This window comes from Pipistrellus hanaki, assembly GCF_964339955.1.
Source record: "Pipistrellus hanaki genome assembly, chromosome: 2".
NCBI lineage: Eukaryota > Metazoa > Chordata > Mammalia > Chiroptera > Vespertilionidae > Pipistrellus > Pipistrellus hanaki.
The window spans coordinates 140,665,996-140,678,583 of NC_140504.1; positions in this window are offsets into that span (position 1 = coordinate 140,665,996).

Genomic DNA, 12,588 nt, shown 5'->3' on the forward strand with positions numbered 1-12,588 from the left:
TTACCTGTCTCCCTCTATTATGATATAAGCTCCCGGAGGTCCTATAGCTTTAGCATCTTCAGTAGTGCCTGGCCCGTGGTAAGTGCCTCAAGTTTCCATTGAATGAGTAAATGGAGAAAGAGAGGCAGGAAAGAAAGACACGTCTCCCCTCTCCCTTTTGCCCAGGTAAATCAACTTTAAAATGCAGAGCCCTGGGAATCCACACAGAGGAAGAATCTGTTATTCTGCTCTTTGCTGCCCCCTGGCGCCGCCTTGTGAACTGCAGGGTCCAGAGGCATCTTGAGTGGGAGAACAGAGGAAAGAAGTGAGAAGTATATCCAGGTGTCTATCCTTCAAGATGCAAAGGGAGCATGCTGTGAGGAGTGTGGCTCTTCAGGGAGGCGGGGCCTTCCTAGCGATGCTTCCAGCCAGGTCACCTGTGAGAGGAAGAACAGGCAGAGCTGCTGTTAGAGTCACGGGGACATAGTTTGCACTCACAGGCATTTACGCAGAGGGGAGGGTTTATTTTAGACACCAGGTCGTGGCACCAGGAACAGGTGGCATAATGAAGCTTCGGGAGAGCCTGGAGCCAGGCCTTGGTCCCTGGGAGGCAGGCTCATCCGGCCCCGTCCTCATTGCCTGCCCTCGCCGCCCTCACAGCAAACTGTGCAGAGGAGAGACATGCGGCTGCTCCAGAGGCTCCGGGGCCCACGCTCCAATTCCACAGGGGAAATCTGACCGGTCCACTTGGGCCAAGTGTCCACACCCCTTCTAATCAGCTATGGGGTGGAGTCACGTTGCATGAGCGTGGCAGCTGGCGCAGAGAAGGGGGTATGCGTGGGATCACCCCCAGAAACGTTTGCCATGTTTACCCTGATCAGCAGATGGTGTGCTTCAAACTGCGAAAAGTATCTGAGCAGCAGTTTATTGTCACTTCCTCCCAAATATCCAGATATGTTCCATTTGTCTTCTCTGTCGTTAGCCCCCCCCCGTCACCTAGCGCTGGAAGCAGAAAATCAGAAGGGCTGCCCTCAGAAATATGTGCTGGGTCACCAGGGCATTGAACACTTGTTTCCAGTGTTAGTGGATCTAAAGCAGCGATCATGACTCAGTGACAGAGAAATGTGTCCGGCCCCGAGTCAGCCTCAGGAAGTCAAATGTTACAGAAGTCCCGCGGGCAGCTTCCACCTTCCTCTTTCACTGATTTTGGGGTGTGAGAAACCAGCTTCTGGAATGTACCCAGGGAGCCCAACCACCTCCACAAAACAGGACAGTGTATCCTGAATCCACCCAAAACACACCTTTCCATGGGTGATGATGAGGCTACCTCACAGTGCCTCGCTCTCTGACTACTTCTGACTCATTCGGATGCTTTTCTGGTGTGTGTGATACAAGATGACACGAGGGAAGATCATGCCTTAGGTTTCTGGAATACTTGATATTTTTTAGTTGATTTACCTTTGAGCAAACTGATCCTCTCTGTGAGAGTGCATTTAATAGATTAGGGTGGGGCAGGAAAATGAGGGTTAAAACAAGGTGCCTTCAAGGAGAAAAGCTGCTCTGCTCATTCATGTAAGATTTCTCCTATCTGTGGACAGAGACGTGTCTCAAAAGATGGCATTCCCTTCGGAAAAGTATCCCTATGCTAAGAAGTGCAGCCCAGGTGTGTGTCCACCACTGTCCCGGCTTCTGAGAGGTTTAGGGTCCGTTCTGTTTGATCCCATGGTACTATTCGCCCGGGGACTGCTTTATGAAGACCCTCTCGGTGACCAACATATTGCTGTTGCAGTTTTTAAGGGGCCCAGGCTGTTGGAAGGGGGCTTCCCACTTGGTATGGGTGGGGCAGGGAGCTGCACAAAACCCTGGGGCACAAGTGGTTGTCTTTGGACCTTGCTAATCACCACTGCACCTGCAGCCCACCGGCCATCCTCACCCCTGGAGAGCAGTTTTCTCACTGAGGGCTTGGGACAGGTGGGAGGGTGCAGGGGTGTGCGCATGGGCTGTGTTCCCATGGGGCACAGCTCTCTCCCTCCCCCCACCCCTCTCTCTCTCTCTCTCTTCTCCCACCCCACCAGCCTGTGGAATCTTTACTCTGGGGGACAGAGCTCACTTTGCAATTAGGCAGTTATGCATCCGGCTCTTTCTGTCCTACACCTGCACCGGAGACTTTTGAAGTTAAGCACAAATTTGCCTCCTTTATTCTCCAGTGCAAGGGTGACATCCTGCCCCTACAGCAGTGGGTGACTCATATCTAGTTTTCTGGGCTGGGAGGAAGGTCCCCGGGGTGCGAGTGAAGAAAACCAGAAAGCCCAGAGTTGGAAGGGTTGTGAAGGTTTGGGGGTGGGCGAGGACATAGAATTAATTCTTCAAAGCATTCTCCCACTCCACACGGATTCGGCGTTGCGCCCGTCGTGTGAGGCGTGTTAGTGTGGAGTGGTGTGTTCTTGTTCACGTGGCTCCTTGCAGGGCCGCAGGACAGACCCGTGGAATGGGCGTTGGAAATGGAGCTGGACTTGGGTTGGTCCGGCACAATCTGGGCTGAGCTGTGACGCCCCGCTGCCATGTTTACTGAGGAACCTAGATCGTGGGAAATGCGCTGATATCAGGCCTTCCATGCTGTTGTCTTTTGGAGATGGCAGTGCCAGACTGCACCTCCAGCAACGAAGGTATGTTTTTCCCTTGAAGGCGTGTCCTTGTCAACCAAGCTGAGAGAAGGGAAAAAATAAGCCAATGCCTTCCTATTCTCCCTGGGGTGGGTGGAGCCTGGATTCTGAGGATAAGCAGGAGTGGAGCCCTCCTGTTTGGGGGCTTTTGCTATGGGAGATAGGAATGAGAGAGTATACCATGCAGTCTGTGGCTTCCCCCCACCCGCCCCCCAAAAAATGCTTTTACTGACTCTCGGCCTGGGGTTCTCTCTGGCTCAGAAGCACACCTTTGCACAAGGCAGCCAGAGATACCAGGGAGTTAACACCCCCAGGAGACGGTTCTGGAGCAAGTGGGTGAATCCACCAGTTTTTCAGTTCTCAGGGAAGACGCTTCGGAGGCATGTTCTATACCAGTGCTGTCCAATAGGCCTGTGATGTGAGCCGCATGTGTAATTTTACGTTTTCTAGTGGTCATACTTTAAAAAAGTAAAATGAAGCATGGGAAATGAATTTTAACAACAGATTTTGTTTAGCCCCATGTACCTAAACTATTATCATGACAACATGTCATCAATATGAAAATTACCAATAAGATATTTTATTTTACTTTTTTTGTACTAAGTGTTAGAAATCCGACACGTGTCTTATGTTTAGGGCAGTGTTTCCCAAACTTCTCTCATGATGAGAATCACCTGGTGGAGTTGTTAAAATACAGATTCCTGAATCCCAACTAAGAAGTGCTAAACTAGAATTTTTGGGAACATATAGGTAAAATTGTATACTTAACTATTGCTTTAAAAGTGCTCAGGTGATTCTAAAAAGTATACAATTTTACCTATATGTTCCCAAAAATTCTAGTTTAGCACTTCTTAGTTGGGATTCAGGAATCTGTATTTTAACAACTCCACCAGGTGATTCTCATCATGAGAGAAGTTTGGGAAACACTGGTTTAGGGCATCTCTCCTTTCTGAGTAGCCCCATTTCGGATGCTCAGCAGCCACATATAGCTGATGGCTACCATCTTGGCCAGGGAAGTTCCGTATTGTCTCTCAAAGGTTCCCCCGGGGACTGAGCCCCCATTGCCCACCGGGGTAAACCTTTCTATGCATTCGATGTAGACTTCCTTCCTGAACTGCTTCTCTACTCTCTGACTGGTGCTTCCGGGGATTATCTGCCAAATGAACTACCTGTTCAGATCCTCACCTCTGAGTCAGCTTCTGGGGAACACAACCTAAGACATGATGGGTCTAAGCTTGCAAGCTCTTAAGGGGTAGTCACCTCTCATGTTAGCTATGCTCAACTTTGGACTCTCCTTCTGTTATTTTTACGTGGAGGAAATACATGCTGAAAGATACAGTAAGAAGCAAGAGTCAGTAAGAAGCATTTTGGGGGGGCACAGACAGCAAGGTTGGAGATGGCAGTGCCAGACCGCACCTCCAGCAACAAAGGTATGTTTGGACTCTCCTTCTGTTATTTTTACGTGGAGGAAATACATGCTGAAAGTTACAGTAAGAAGCATTTTGGGGGGACACAGACAGCAAGTGACAACCTAGGGGAGAGGTCTGTCTATTCTCAAGCCTGAATAGAAAGGACAGAGCAGTGTCCCCTCCCCTGAGGTTGAAATGCTGGCAGCAGTAGCAGAGCCATGGAGACAGCAGTGCCCAGCAGATGAGGCAGTTTCATGAGGGTCCCTAGCAGCCATGTGGCTGAGTGACAAGGAGGCTGAGCAGAAGAACACAAGGGAACCACCTGCTTACCCACAAGATGGGCCCAGGGGTCCTCAGGCGAGCCAGAGGACAGTTTCCAGCCACCAAACCAGAAGCAGGGTGTACAAGGTGCCACAATTGTATATTTAAAAGAAAAGGTAACTTTACAGGCATGGGTGGCAAATAAAGGACACCCGAATGGCATGCCAATTAAGTCTCAATCTGCTGTTCCAGCCAAGAGACTTCAGAGAGTCCGCCATCTGTGAGCAATGAAGGAAAGTGATGGCTGGGTTAGATGCAACTCGACTCGGGCACTGTTCATGTGACTTACAATGCTGTCAAAACAACACATAATGCCTAAAACACCTCTACTTGGGTGTGGGGCAAAAATGAGGAGCAATTTTGTGTGAGTGAGCAATGAAATATCTCAAGAAGAAAACTGACCCCAAAATATCCACACCTATCACTACAGTCTTACATTGCATACTTATTTAATGAAAATGGGAAATTCCTTTGTGCTTATTTGTACTCTGTCCTCCATTGTCATAGGCAAAGTGGGACAATCCTTTAAGAGAGAACCTAGCAGTGTATGCTCAGGCACATTCCCACCAAATGAAGGTCTGTCTGTTTCGACTTCCATGAGCCACACCTAATAAATGAACAAAAATAGCATACAGAAGACCAGTCTAACCTCGCAGCTTTGTTTCCTTATCTCACAAAATCATCGCCCCCCCCCCCGTGACCTATTCTAAAAATTGTTTTTAAAATAACAACACTTCCACAACTCACTCTGCCTTCCACAACCCATTCTCTTGAAGGTCCCTCTCCACGGTCACCGGTGACCTGCTATCCTAAAACCAGGGGCCCTCTCTCTGTTCTCATTCGACTTGAATTTTCTGCAGTGTCCAACATATTGAACCACCTTTTCTTTGTTCCTTCCATTTCAACAAATATCCATTAGCACCCACTATAAACCGAGCACCGTGACGAGCACCTTGGATACGTCCGGAAACAGGACAGAGACCTCTGCCTTCATGGAACCTGCGTTGTAGCAGGGGCACGTCTTGAGCCAGAGCCTCAGGAAACCGGGGTGCACTGGAAGCGGGAGGCCGAACTGCCCTTTCTGAGGAGTGAGGAAAGGACTGGGGCTCTGGAAGCTGGAGAGTCAGAGTCAGGGGCGTGTAGACCACAGAAGGCTATCAGGGAACAAAGCATCTCCAGGCAGCACGTGCCTAAGCGTCACAAGATGTCAAGTGTAACTTGGATTTTTATGGAAAACAGAGTTGGGGTGTTGGGTCACATGTGAGTCTGGCAAGTATCGTCGATTCTCTCAAACCCACACCCTCTGTCTCTCACTACTGCCACCACTTCATGAGTTCAGGGTGTCTGCCTTTAAGCTGCCCTCCCTCCTGAGCTCCGGTTTTATTCTTCTCTTACCCCACTCCCCAACCCCCACGCAATACAGCCCCAGAGATGTTTCCCTAAAATAAAACTCAAACCCTCTCCCTGCCTGTTTCCAAAAATAGAGCTCCCGAAATTGGTAACATGCCTACAAAAGATCCCCTGGTAACATACATTGAGTGGCCATATTATGATGATCTCTGAACGCATAATAATCTGGCCACTCAGTGTATATCCTATATAATAAAAGGCTAATATGCAAATTGTCCCCTCGACCAGGAGTTCAGCTAGCAGGCAGACTGGCCAACCACCCATGTCCCCTCCCCCTGGCCAGTCTGGCCAGACCCCACCCATGCACGAATTCATGCACGGGCCTCTGACACACACACACACACACACACACACACACACACACACACAGTGGCCAGATTATTATGTGTTTAGAGATCATAATAATCTGTCCACTCAGTGTATACCTCAAGAGACACAGGTTCCTTCCCCAATAGATTCACACCTAGAAAAGGCACAATGGAATCATTTTTCCCTTGAAACAAGGGCAAAATTGCTATTCCAGTTTTTAAAAGGTGGATGCACTTTTGGCCACGATTGTAACTACATGTAGTTGAAATAAACAGCAAAGATTCTATGAAACTGTGGGTGGTTGGTAGAGCTAAACTAATTTTGACCACAATCCAGATCATCAAAAGTGGGTGGTTTGGGGTTTTTAGAACTGGCACCAAGCAGTTTAAAGCTCAACACAGTGCACAATGCCCAACCAGAAACACAGAATCAACTATTCAATATATTCCTCAGCAATGGGGCTTCTCCCTGCTCTGAAGGTAAGTCAGCAGGGAGACTTACCTTCTCTCTGGGTGCTGCCCAGAGGGAACCAGCATCTCAGGAGGCAGCCTGGAGACTATTCCCTCCAGGCAGCAGAGCTGAGGGGAGAAAGTGCATTGTGGCCAAGTAAAATCAAGGTCATGATCAAGATGAAGGTGCTGACAAGCATTGCTCTAAAGCAGTGTTTTTCAACCTTTTTTGGGCAAAGGCACACTTGTTTCATGAAAAAAATCACGAGGCACACCACCATTAGAAAATGATAAAAAAATTTAACTCTGTGCCTATATTGACTATATATAAAGTAATTCTCTTGAATAGGAATCAAATAAACACAAAGAAAGTATTTTATAATTACTTTATCATGAAATATTAAGTAAACAAAATAGTGAAAAATTATAAAATTCTTGTCTTGTCTGCACCTACGGCACACCAGGCAACCTCTCGCGGCACACTAGTGTGCAGCGGAACAGCGGTTGAAAAACGCTGCTCTAAAGGATGAGATAATAAAGACAGTACCGTATTTTCCGGCGTATAAGACGACTTTTGAAACGAAAAAAAGTCAACCGGGCTTTTTCAGTGGTCTGAATTCAGGTCTCAGCAGAGGGAACAGAGAAAAGAGGACAGATAGAAAGCACCTCACTTGGAAATCTAGGATGGCACTATACCACCGCCCTAGCAGGCTTTTTACTAGAACACAGTGTAGCTTCGGGTACTGAACATGTATAATTTGCATGCATAAAAAGCAAAAGCCTGCTTGGATTGGCCAGAGTCAGAGAGGCGGACTATTAAAAAAAGAACTGGTGTTGCCTCGGAAGTGGGGGGTAGTCTTATACAGCGAATATAGGCCTAAACCTATGTTTTAACTGTAAAATTAATGGGTCGTCTTATACGCTGGAAGTCTCAAAGAGTAATAAAAGTGACCATTGCTAACATTAACTGCCTGTGTGGCATATGCAGGAAGCTAAGCACTTCACATGCATTCAATCGATCTCTGAGAAAAGATGTTGCTATTTCTGCCGAAACCAGTTTGGCTCAGTGAATGGAGCGTCGGCCTGTGGACTGAGGGGTCCCGGGTTCAGTTCTGGTCAAGGGCATGAGCCTCGGTTGTGGGCACATCCCCAGTGTGGGGTGTGCAGGAGGCAGCTGATCGATGTTTCTCTCTTATCGATGTTTCTAACTCTCTATCCCTCTCTCTTCCTCTCTGTAAAAAATCAATAAAATATATATTTTTTAAATGTTGCTATTTCTGATCCTTTATATGTTAGTATTTCCCAACAGTCTATCTTTACTCCTCTTTGCATAATTAAAGCTTTTTTCCTGGGTGGATGAGAAACCTGGGGCACAGAGCAGTAAGGACACTTGCCTGAACTTGAACAGTTAAGTGTCAAGGACTAACCAAGTGAAAACCAGAGAATGAGGTGTGAGTCAGAGACCACAAAGATGGGGCACAGACAAGGGATGGGTTGGGGCAAGTGGGTCAGAGGCCAGGGAGAGTTACAAACACTGAATTACCCTTTAGCTGCAGCCTGGTGTGTCCAAGAAGTAAGAATGGCTGCTGAGAGGAACCATGAAGGACTGGACGAGGCTAAAATGACACTGACATTTTATTCTATTTCATTTTATTTTATTGTTGACAAAACCCTTAACATAAGCTCTACCCTCTTAATAGATTTTTAGGTAGAAAATACAGTCACGTTAACTGTAGGCGCAACGTTGTTCAGCAGATCTCTGTAACACACTCACCTTGCATAACTAGAACTTTATTCCCATTAAGTAGCTTTTCTTTAGTCAGTCAGTCATTCAACATGTACTTATTGTACATGGAATGTCTTAGTCCACTCAGGCTGCTATAACAAATTACCACAGGCTTGTAAACAACAGAATTTTATTGCTCACAGTTCTAGAAGCTGTATAAGTCAATGATTAGGGTGCCAGCCTGGTCTGGATCTGGTGAGGGCCCTCCTCCAGGTGGCAGACTGTTGGCTGCTGTATAAATTCACATGTTAGGAAAAGGGCACCCATCCTATTCATGAGGGCTTTGTCCTCTTGACTAATCGCCTCCTAATCCCATCACATCGAGGGTCAGGATTTTATCTCATGAATTTTGAGGAGACATAGTCATTCCCTTCCTAATACCTATTATATGCCAGACACTCTTCTAGGAGCACCACTGAAAAAGTAGATAAAATGCTGGCCTTACGAACGTTACAATCTAATGAAATAATAATAGATTGAAAATTAAACAATAAAAATGGTAGCTCTGATAAGTCCCATGATCATTGCCAGATCTTTTCAAGGCAAAACCCCAGTGGAGCTGGATGAGGAAAGTCAGGAGAAAGATAAAGGCAAGAAACAACAACTTCTTATCCTGTGGGCCAGGCTGGCAGAGATCCTCTGGATACAAGGAGCTCTGGCACTATGAACATGGTTTTCCAAAGGCTTAAGGTTGTGGCCACTATCACTTAGGACAACTACCTCATCTTATGATTTTTTTTAATCCTCTTCTATGGCTTCTTTCTAGAAAAAGTTGTCTGGGATATGTTTGAATACCTTGCAGGAAAGGAAATGTTTTCATTCTCAACAAAACCCATTCCAGACAAGTTCAGTTTGGGTTTGGTTTGGTTTACTTTATACTGATCCTGTTAGAGTTCATCTTGGCCCTCAGTCTGCCATGAAAAGTATTTTATGTTCTTAGTTTTAGGTTATCCACAAGTTAGTTATAAAAGTACCTTCTGTATTATGGATTTTCAAACAATGCTCTCTCAAGCGCTTGAGTATCGTGTGGAAGGGCTGAGAGCGGTGGGACCGGGTGGGTGGGAAGGTAGGTGAGTGAGAGAGGAAGCATCTAAGAGCCCAGCAGGCAGGGCCTTCCACTCTCTTCTTAATGGTCCCTAGAGCAGCTCCATCTTTATCTGTTTTATCTTTTAGCTTCCATGGAGGATTTCATTGGAAGAAAAAATTGCACAGAAAAAAAATTTTTTTAATTCTAGCTTCAGATATTCATTCCATAAAGTCATGAGCATACATGTTGAATCAAATAGAATTAAGAGCAGGGCAATAAGGCACATTTCCTTGCATGTTGACAGAAGTCACTAGTATCTTGGGTACTGGTGCAATACTCTCTATGAACCAACCTCGCTGTTCCACGAGGACCCCCAAGGGTTATGAAATGTCTCCCTTGACACTGTTAAGAGTGTGTTCGTCTGTGTCTTACCATTTTGTTAGTGTCAACAGTTCTCAGCCATGTAATTCTAATGATCTCATTAGGATGAACTGGGAAGTTTTCAGAACTACCATTTCACCTCAAAAGGTTAAAAATAGAGTTACCACGTGACCCACCAATTGGGAACAATGAGGCATGGGCTCAAAAACAAACTATTGAACTTTCAGCTGTTAAAAATTCCTAAGCTCCTTGCTCAGCTGCACCTCATTCCATAACTCCCATCTCAGACACACAGCAGACACAACTTTTTAGTTGAATAAATGAATAACAGAATGACTGTCAAAGATGGAAGAAGGTTGGAGGTGTCAGAAATGAAATCGTGGTCAACGAACAGGAAAGTCAAATGTATAATAAGCATTGAAAGAAGACTCAAGAAACGGGGCTGTCTGGCACTAATATTTGAATGTCAAAAGCCATAGCAAAAGCAAAAGTGGTGCAATATCCGTACTTGTTAAATCTTGGTAATGAGTGTAGGGTGTTTGGAATATTATTCTTTATAGTTTAGTGTATTTGAAACGTTTCATTGAAATAGAACTGCAATTGAACAGCAACATTACAATGGCGGGACCAAAATGGTGTGTCAAATTGGCATCGTTCAAATCACTTTACTTGGATGGGTTCTGAATCCCTTCCTCCATCAGCAGAGCTGGTATAGTTCTAGCAAAACACAGTTCATTTCCACACATGGGCCAATTCTCTGAAGGGAAGCCAATTCTCTGAATGGAAATACATATGAAAAGACAAAAAATAATAATCATTTCTTTGTGAGTCAATACTGCTGCTCTTGGGAGTTTATGAAAAGGAAGTGATAATAAAAAATAAAAAAGGATGGGGAGCCCTAGCTGGTTTGGCTCAATGGATAGAGCGTTGGCCTAAAGACCAAAGGGTCCCAGATTTGATTCCAGTCAAAGGCCCATGCCTAGGTTGTGGGCTCGATCCCCACCCAGCAGGGAGCATGCAGGAGGCAGCTGATCCGTGATTCTCTCTGATCATCGATATTTCTATCTCTCTCTCCCTTCCTCTCTCTGAAATCAATATGTATATATTTTTTTAATTTTTTTTTTAAGGATAGGGAATATGTAGGTGAAAAAAATTGGGGGTCAAATGTCTTATAGCAGTGGAGAACTAGAAATAACAAGGTAACCATGGAGGACTGTTCACCACTGCTCTCACCCTAGTCACACCACCATCCCCTTTGCCTGGCTCACTGTGGTAGCCTCCAGCTGGTCTCTCTGTTTCCTCCCTTACACCTACAGTCTACTACTCTATACTCAGCAGCCACAGCAATCTTTGTAAAAGGAAATGAATCATTTCCCCACTTCTCTTCACCCTTACTACTACCAACCTGTTCTGAACCACCACATCCTGGGGGCCGAGTTATGGAAATAGCTCCCTAACTTGGTCTTCCCTATTCCACCTTCCTTCCCTTCAAAGCCAGGGTGAAAGTGCTCCTTTTCAAATCTTAAATCGGATCATGCCTCTCCTGGTCTTAGAACCCTCCAGCGGCTTCCCATGTGACTCAGTGAACCCCTATGACTCAGAACAATGTCAGAGTAAATGTACAATGGCACACAAGGACCTCCCATCCTTCCCAGTCACACAATCCTTTTCATTGGCTGTTCTCTTTCTCTCTATGTCCACATGGCTCATTCCCTCCCTTCTGTCAAGTGGTAACTCAAACTTCCCCTTTTCAGAGAGATCTTCATTAACCACCGTATTTTAACTACTCCATCAAGACTCATCCTTCTTCCCTGGTTTATAGTTTCTCTTAGTGTCTATCATCTTCTAACATAATAAATAATTTCCATAACACTTTTCAAATGTCTATCTGCCTGCCCCAAACATACATATTCTAAAATTTAAACTTCAAGAGGAAAGAGAAATGTACCTATTTTGTTCACGTGAGATTTCCTCAAGTACCTAGAACAGTGTCTGGCACTTAGTTGACATTCAATAGATATTTGTGAAATGAAAGAACAAATAGTTAAGCAAATTGGGTAATACCAGGATAATGGAAGATTAAGCAATCAGGAAAAATACTGTGTATCAATGTGGAAAAAGACCTATGACATAATGTTAATGCTAAAAGCAGAATCCCTGTGTTGTGATCAAAACTACATTGGTGTGGCTGTGGGAATATTTTTCTTTTCTGGTCCTTTCGCTTTCTCGTCCCTTAAATAACAGGGGTCCCTGCGTTTGTCTTTAGTTTTCTTGTCATTTTTATCTACACCTGGAGCTTCTAATTCCCTCTTCTAATTCTTATTTAGCATATTGTCCAAACAATGGCTGGGCCCAGGGCTCTCACCTGCATCACCCATGTTGCTTTGTATACTCCTCTATTAGAAGACCAGGCTGGGAACAGCAGTCTGTTCCCCAGTCCCCCGCAATAACATGGGAGAACTCTTACAGAATAAGATGCGCAAGACATATTCATAATGTTTGAGTAATACAAATAACAAAATATAAATTGAGTGCACGCTGTATGACGAGTACCTCTAAGACATTTAACATTTATATTTAATTCTCATTGCAAGCCCTATTGAGGACGTCCTTTTTCACAAGATGAAAAAAAGGAAATCTATGTGTAATAAGCAGTAACCAAAAAAGCATAGGAACGTTAGATTATGTGTTAAAGCGGTGGGATTGTAGGTGCTTTTGCCCTTTTAGTATTGTAGCTAGGGCGTGTGATCCTATAAATTAAAAACTTGAGTGGGCAAACACAGCCACCGGAAATCGCAGGGCAGGGCCTGGGAAAGGGGGAGTCACCCAAGGGCGCCGAGGAGCCAGCCGGGAG